This window comes from Drosophila sulfurigaster, chromosome 2L (genome assembly GCF_023558435.1).
Source record: "Drosophila sulfurigaster albostrigata strain 15112-1811.04 chromosome 2L, ASM2355843v2, whole genome shotgun sequence".
In the NCBI taxonomy this organism is placed as follows: domain Eukaryota; kingdom Metazoa; phylum Arthropoda; class Insecta; order Diptera; family Drosophilidae; genus Drosophila; species Drosophila sulfurigaster.
The window spans coordinates 24,627,037-24,634,877 of record NC_084881.1 but is presented as its reverse complement, the minus strand read 5'-3'; the positions used below and the strand labels follow the sequence as shown (position 1 = coordinate 24,634,877).

Genomic DNA, 7,841 nt, shown 5'->3' with positions numbered 1-7,841 from the left:
GAAAGCTCGCTCTCTCAGCAGCCGCTGAATGTGGACTGTAAGCTTTGCACACACTCTTAAGCTCAGGATATGCTCTTTGGGAAATAAGCTTTCGTTGACCGAAAGCTATCTCAGGGATGCTGTAATGTGCTGAAGAGACACGCAGCAGCAATCAACGGCATCGGCATCGTTGCTTGCATCCTTCGTGTCCTGTTTGGCCAGCTTTTGGTTCGGCAGCCGATGCCGTAAAAGCCGTAGTAGTATTATATTGTAGTAGGTTCTGTGGCCGATGATGCCGATGTATGCTGGCAAGGTAAACGGCGATTCAGTCAAGCTCCAGCATCCGTTCAAGCAGGGAGCACATTGCACGCGTTTCGTTCCCATCGAGAGAGAGACACACACACATATGTATACTTAGCGCGTCGACTGACTCTGTGTGTGTCTGTTTTCCCCCTTTAATTGTACGTCTTCATACGCGCGCGTGTCTCTGTGTGTGTGTGTGTGCGTGTGTGTGTACGTGCGTGCGTGTGCGTGCGAAGCGTGGCGTGAGTGTTCATTGGTGTGTGTAAATTTTTGGGCAAAAGCGAAAGAAAGCAAACAGAAACACAGAGCCCCAGTGACAGGTTCAGGTTACGCGAACGCCTTGCGAACCGGTTAAACTTAAAGTTATTCCTGCAAACTCCTCTTGGAGCTGCCGCAGGACATCGCAAAACTTTACGATTATCTCGCGTAAACAAAATTAAACGTGCAAAGAATTTCGGTCAAAGCAACGTAACGTCGAAAGAATAAAGCTTAAACTCAACATTTGCTACACAAAAATGTAAGCCTGCAGAAAAAAAAATAAAAACAAAAATAAATATATCTTGAAATAAAGAACTTTAAACTTTATGAAATGAAAATCAAAATGAAAATGAAAAGGCAAAGGAAGCCACTTCAAGTTTTTGATAAACTTGCCATTTCGTACAAAACAAATTTTTACCCAATTGCCAGCAATAAATTGCCGAAAAACCATAATATTGTTTTGGGGCAGAAATATATATTGTATATTTTCGTAATAAATATTGGCAACATATCAAATGGCAAAGTTCTTTTACCTTTGGCCTACTGCTTACAGTTTGGCAAAACGAAACAAACAAAATCCAGCTAAATCCAATTCGACCAATAAATCACTTGAGCCAAACTTGTGAGCAAATTGTAAACTGTAAACTGTGAACTCAAGAGCCGAAATTGACATAGAAATGCCACCCGGCGTATGAGTAATGTTTACAAAATTGTTTGCCTTACAAGCAGTTGCAAGGCAAATAAATGAACACAAATAGGATTATTGTACAAATAACAAGTTGAACAAATTGTGGTATCTGAAATAATAATAATAATAATTGATAATCACAAAACAAAAGAAAATCAAAAGAAATAAAAACCAGTTCAATATTATTTTAATTCCATTGACACAATTTGTGTTCGGAATTCGAAATAAACGAAAAACAAAGGAAAATGAAATACTTGTGTAAATTAAATTGAATATGCTGTTGAATGTAGGCGTTCGTGGGCTTTGTATTTTGTGGCCATTAGTCTAAAATGTCGCCAGATTTTCATAAATAAATCAAATCAAATGGAAAAGCATCCTCCACTTTCCTTGTTTTCTAATCACAACACATTCACAAAGCAATCTGAGTGAAGTGATATATACAGCTGTAGTCAGGCCCACACATAAAATATCCATTGCAATAAAAAACGAAAAGTTAAATCAAAGCGTGGCCGGAATTAACTGACAGACTGAATAGTCCAACAAACTGACTGACTGACTGTCTGACTGACTGACTAACTGACGACTTAGACTTCGTGGCGATGGCTACCGTTTTTCCATTGTTCAATTTGAAATTTCTGTGCTCATCAACTTAAATTGTGAAAATTAATCAAGTTGAAAAGGTTGCCCTGTGGCCATTTTTGTTAGCAGTTCCGCACAAGGGCCCGACAAAACAAAACTGAAACTGAAATGTATGGAGTGTCTTTTGTTTTGCTTGGCTTGGCTGAGCCTCACTTGGCTTCGCTATGCCACGGCCCAGGTCGAGACAAGTCAACATGCAAGCCCAGAGTGATGGAGTGTGGGAAACTTTCACGAGGTCCTCTTCGTGGTCCTGCCTCAAAAAAAAGGAAGCAAGCAACCTTTTGCTTTGCATTCAAGCGGAAATTAAAGCGTCGTAGCACAATGAAAGAGACCAAAAGATAAAGAGAGAATGTGAGAAGACGATGTGCCTCACACACGAGGCTCCAAAAAAAATTGAAATTGTGTCCTTAGGCCTGAGGTTGACAACAACAACTGCAAACCAAACAGAAAAAAAAGGTCATCAACAACACGTGCGATGCGTGTCCTTAAAGCGTTTTCATTGAGTTTCACTTTTTTTCTTGTTTGTAAATATCTCTCTCTTAGTTTTCTTTGCAATTCCTTTGCTGCTCTTTTTTTTTTTTTTTTGGTATTTTCTGAGGTCAAAGGTTGAGTGACAGTTTCATGATGCCGCGAATGGAAACCCTTTTTAATTAATGCACAGTGCTCTCCACATTTCCCACCTCGCACAATCTCGCACCTCATTAAAATCTGTGTGTGTGTGTGTGTGTGTATTTCGCTTTCGAAAATGAAAACATAAAAGAGTTTATGATTTTCATAATTTCGTATTTTGACTACGACTCGACAGATTTATAATTAATTTAATTAGCACCCGTTTCGCACCGTGAGCAAAGCGCAGCGCACAGCAACGAGGGCTAATAAAATGTGTCCACATTAAACTAATTAGCCAGGCTCATAAAGCGAAACGCGGAGTTGTCCTGATTTTTCTTTGCGGTCGCAAATGATTTTATTGAAACACACTTCAGTTTGAAGCGTTTTTACCATTAAGAGCATTGCAAATAAATTGAAAATAGCAATTAACCGAAAGGCAGATGCATTTCTTTGATATTTTACTATCAATTTGATTATAAAAAGATTGTGAAAGTGATTGGCACACAACAATATGTAAGCTATTTAATTAAAAGTTCTCATAGTTGGCAATAGTTAAGATCTTTTGAATTAAAATTATTTGAATTATATATATATATATATATTAATATAAATTAAAGACGAATTGAGAACATTCAGCGTGAAAACTGTTTAACTTATTTAACTTTAATTTTGACTAATTTTATCAAAAAAATAAATAAATATACAAATTGCTCCGCAAAAAGAACAATAAAAAAGCTTAGACAAATTTATAAAACAAATATATTAGTACATTATAAATAAATATAAATTGGCGATACAGCATAAACTCTGTTTTAGTTTATCACAAATTTTACAAGTAAAATAATTGCTTCGAAAAATTAACTATGATAATTTATAAATAAATTTCTAATACAAATCAACTATTATATGAGAAATAAATACGAATTCATGATACCGGATTAAAAACGTTTTTACTGTATCACAAGTTTTGCAAATAAATAAATTGCTTCGCAAACTTGACAATGAAAATGGATAAGAAAAATCAATTCATATATTAAAATTAATTTTTTTTAATATATAACTAATTTAATAAATCAATTTCTACAAATCAACTATTATATGAGAAATAAATATAAATTAATGATACAACATACGAAATTTGTACTATATTCCAAATTTTGCAAATAAATAAATTGCTTCGCAAAATTGACAATGAAAATCTATACGAAATATTTATAACACAAATCAGTTTAGATACTAAAAATAAATTCTTTTCGTATATAACAAATTTGATAAATACATAAATAAATCATTTTGCAAAATATACAAATAAAATGGATAGACAAATATATAAATGTTAAGTGTAGATAATTTTAGTTGATGTTAAATAATTCAAATGGAAATTAGTGGAAAAATTAAAAGAAACACAAATCTTGAATAAATTTTAATGTGCTTCACGATTATAATTTTTGTTTAGCCAAAATGTTTGTAACAATTCTCAATGCTCGATGCCCACACCACATTTGTGACAAAATTCGAGTGGAAAGTGGATAAAAACCATCAAAAGTAAATGAAGCATAAATGCCAGAAACACACCATATTCCTAGCTGGGGGTCTCTCTACCCCCTGAACAGAAAAGTGATTTCTATTTATTTTTTTTTGTAGCAGAAATTTTGTACATTTTTAAGGGGGAGGATTGAAGAAAATGGCCCCTGGTGTATATTGGCCATGCGGAAGTTGTGGCTAAATAGGTTTTTTTTCACGAATTAGAAACACGATGCGGCAAATAAATATAATAAAAATAAGAAAAAGTGAGAAAAAAATGAAAGAAAAAAAAATAACCGGAAGGAATTACATCAACCTCAGACGCGAAAAGGAAATTAAATATTTTATAGTCTGCGGCAAGCGACGAATATACAATTATAATTTCATGCAGGGGGCCTCCAAAAATTCTTCGAATGAAATCAACGGAAAAAAATGGAGAGAAATTCATACTTTTTGTTGCTCTTTTTGTGATACATATATAATATGTGTGTGTGTGTGTGTGCTTCTGAAAGTGCGGTGTGCTGTTAATGCTGTGGTGTTGCATTTTGGGGTATTACGAAAACAGGCTAAGAGCAAGAGGGAGCAGCAAGAGCAAGGGCCACACGTTAAGAGGATCTCGCGGTTGGGTGTAGGGGAAAATAAGGAAATAAGGGGGGAATATAAGAAATAAGAATACAAAATAAATTAAAAACAGTTACTGGAATATACACAAATACGGCAGGCATAAAAATGAAGTGAGAGCAAGCGCAAAATGCGACATGCTAAAAGCGACGAATTAAATTTAAAAGGAAATGAGATTGCCATAAGCTGATTTCCATTTGCCAGAAATGCATCGCTTACTCGCATTTGTGGAATCTTTTCTGGTTATAGTCGCAGAGTTGAGAGCCAAATGTGCAAAAAATAAATACAATGTGCATTGAGAAAAAACTGCGAAGCTTCACTTTGAACAATTTTCAAGCTGGCAAATTTCGTAAAATAATAAATTCCATTTGATCAGAGTTTGACAATGTTTTGAATATACAATTGTACAAATTATTAAGAAGTTGCACCCCTTCTAAACATTTTTGATTTCTTTTCATATTTCATTGCATTCGCAATGCTTCCTAATAAAGTTGGACTAAAAAAAATGTTATAAATTCACATATTGACATTTATATTGTAAAATTCTTACTAATAAAAACTTTTTCTGCTTTTCTTTTGCTCACTTTGACACAAATACACACACACACACCCCTCACACACACACACACACACTCGCAGGTCTACAGTAGCAAGCAGCAACAGGAAATCAACGAAATTGTCGTCACTCTAATCAAGTGGAAATTTGATTAAAGAAGAGAAAAGCGAATTTAATAAATTTGAAAAACTCAATAGCCGAGAAACGAACGGCAGGAAAGAGAGAAAGAAAAGCTGCTGCTGTACAAAAAAAAAAAAAAAACGAAGAAGAAAAATTAAGTGCGAGTATATCAAAAGGTAACAGCAAAGGAAATCAACACGCACGCACATGAGCGAACCTGTTGTATGTTGTAGTTGCTGCTTTTGCAACGAAAACGTAGCAAACATTAAAAGTCAGCGAAGTGTGAAACTCCAAAACGAGAGGAGAAAAGCGAAAAAGGTTTGCCAAAACGAATACAAAACAAGACAGAGCTGAACATAAACCCAATAATAATACTCCGACGCATTATATAAAAGGAGTAACGAAGTGAATAAAATTCTCAAAAACCCGAAATAGAAACCACAAAACGAAGTAACTAAAATTACACTCTACGATTATTATTTAGTACAAAAACTAAAGCAACAACTGATTGCAGCTGACGAGGACTTGCCACACGGGGCAAGGACATTCATTCCATACATACTTCTGGGTGCTGTGCTTGCTTCGACCAAAGCACGAAATTAAGTGCAGATTATCAGAAGATAATATTTTAATAGCATTTCAAGCTGTTGCCTTTCTCGGCGAACACAATCCACAGAAGAAGGACAGCGACAGGACTTCAACACGGCAAACGGAAACGGACACCGCAAAAAAAAAAGAACTGAAAGGGAGACTACAATAGCGCAACAAAAATACATTATAACCATGTGCTAGTGTCCAAGTGTGTGTGTGTGTGTGTGTGTGTGTGTGAGTTTCCACAAGTGCGGCTTATTACACAGGCCTCCGACCATTCCAAGAATTTTTTGTCGGTCAGCAACTAAAGCGAAACATAAACGCGTTTAGAAATTGAAATAAAGCAAGCAAACGTTGTGTGTGCTGTGTTGTGTTGTGTATCTTAGGCAAGTGTTGTAACTGTGTGTGTAAAAGCATAATATATAATTAAAACATTAAGCATACGTCGTGTGGCCGAACAAGGAGAAATGGCAACAGGTAAGTCGACCATTTTTATGATATATGCCAGTAAATAATTTAAGTGGAGCTTACATGACCGCAACAACTATTTTTGCTTGGTTGGAATTCTTAAAATGAATAATGGAATTCTCAGAAATTTTTTTAGAAATTATGAGAAATTCTTTCCTAAAACTTTTAATGTATAAACAGAATATAATACATTTGCTTATTAAACTAGTTTCTGTAAATTTAGTTACGTTACTGCCCACACTTAGTGTGCAGCACATTTAGCTAAGCGTTGTCCCTTGACGCTCTTGCAGCGCTTTCAAAAGTCATCACAATAAGCGCTCCGAGTGCTGACTGTTAATTAATGCCAACCGAGCATCCGCTGCAGCATATTTAAAAACGCATTAGCTTTCGGCTTTAGAGCCGCAACCAACACCAACCAAAAAGCAGAAGCCCCAAAAACCGAATCCGAGTGTCATAATTTCATCTTTTTTCACCCTGCCTCTCACTCTCTCTTTGTTGCTCTGTTTTTAGGGCAGCAACAACATTTGTGCAGAAGCTTAAAAACATTAGCGTAATGCATATAAAACGAAAAGGCACATAAGAATTATATCCATATATGCGAAAAGAAATGTTGTAATTACTTCAAATGCTGCAATGCTCTCTCTGTTTTTTTTTATTTTACATCATTTTTGAAAGGACTCGCATGTGTTGCTAATTTCAGTTTTTTTTTTACTCTGCAGTTTTCATTTTTTTTTTTTGCACAAACAAAGAGATGATGGCAACACTTGCTGAGACATTAAAATGAAACTTTTGTGCGTTGTGAGACTAGCAGATAGGTGCAGAAAGAGATAGAGAGAGAGGAGCACATCCCACCTGCATCATCAGCATCCCCAACATCCTCAGCATTCTCAACATCCTGGGCATCCTTAGTGGATGTTGCTGTTGCTGTTTGTTGTTTTAATGGTATTTGCCTGCCTCTGCCTGGCTGTTGGAATCTGTCACCAAGCTACGTGACAATACATAGATGTGTGTCGGTGTGTCCGTGTGTTGGTGTGTGCGTGTGTGCGTGGGTGTCCTGGTGTGTGACTGCGGTAGACCGCTACTTTGCTGGCTGACCTAAGCCAGGTTGTTCGCATCGCTCGTCGGGCCCAGTCGGGCGCAACTTGCCTGACAAAACTTTAACGCAAAAATTTCATTTAAAAGTTTTCGCTGTCGTTTCGACTCGCAACTCGGAAGTGGACCGACTTGCACCCTCCACCCTCTCTTTCTCTTGCTCTTTATCTCTGCACGTTGGTGTCTCGGCTAGTCTAACCTGGGTCACCTTTAGACGCACGCCAGCTGCTTAAAACTTTTACCTTCCTCTTCCTCGAATAGCCATCAGTTTCTTGGGGACAACTTTCACAAATGGACATTGACGTTGTATGGCTTTGGTTATTTTATTTCTTTTTTTCGTCATATTTTTTTTTTCGTTCCTTTTGTGCATCATAAACATTCACGCAATTTGAA

General features: G+C 36.3%; 1 protein-coding gene across 3 annotated transcripts in view; it reads left to right on the top strand.

The window, feature by feature from the left end:
• Nucleotides 1-291: 291 nt before the first annotated feature.
• Nucleotides 292-7,841, top strand: part of LOC133837392 (uncharacterized) — a 154,519-nt gene continuing 146,969 nt past the window's right edge. Inside the window, exons 1-3 of one of the 3 annotated variants that reach the window (XM_062268147.1) lie at nucleotides 297-799; nucleotides 5,261-5,747; nucleotides 5,812-6,365. The gene's annotated coding sequence lies outside the window, so the exon portion shown is untranslated. Of the gene's footprint in view, nucleotides 800-5,260; nucleotides 6,366-7,841 lie in introns of all 3 variants that reach the window. The other 2 variants (XM_062268155.1, XM_062268140.1) reach the window with 2 other exon arrangements.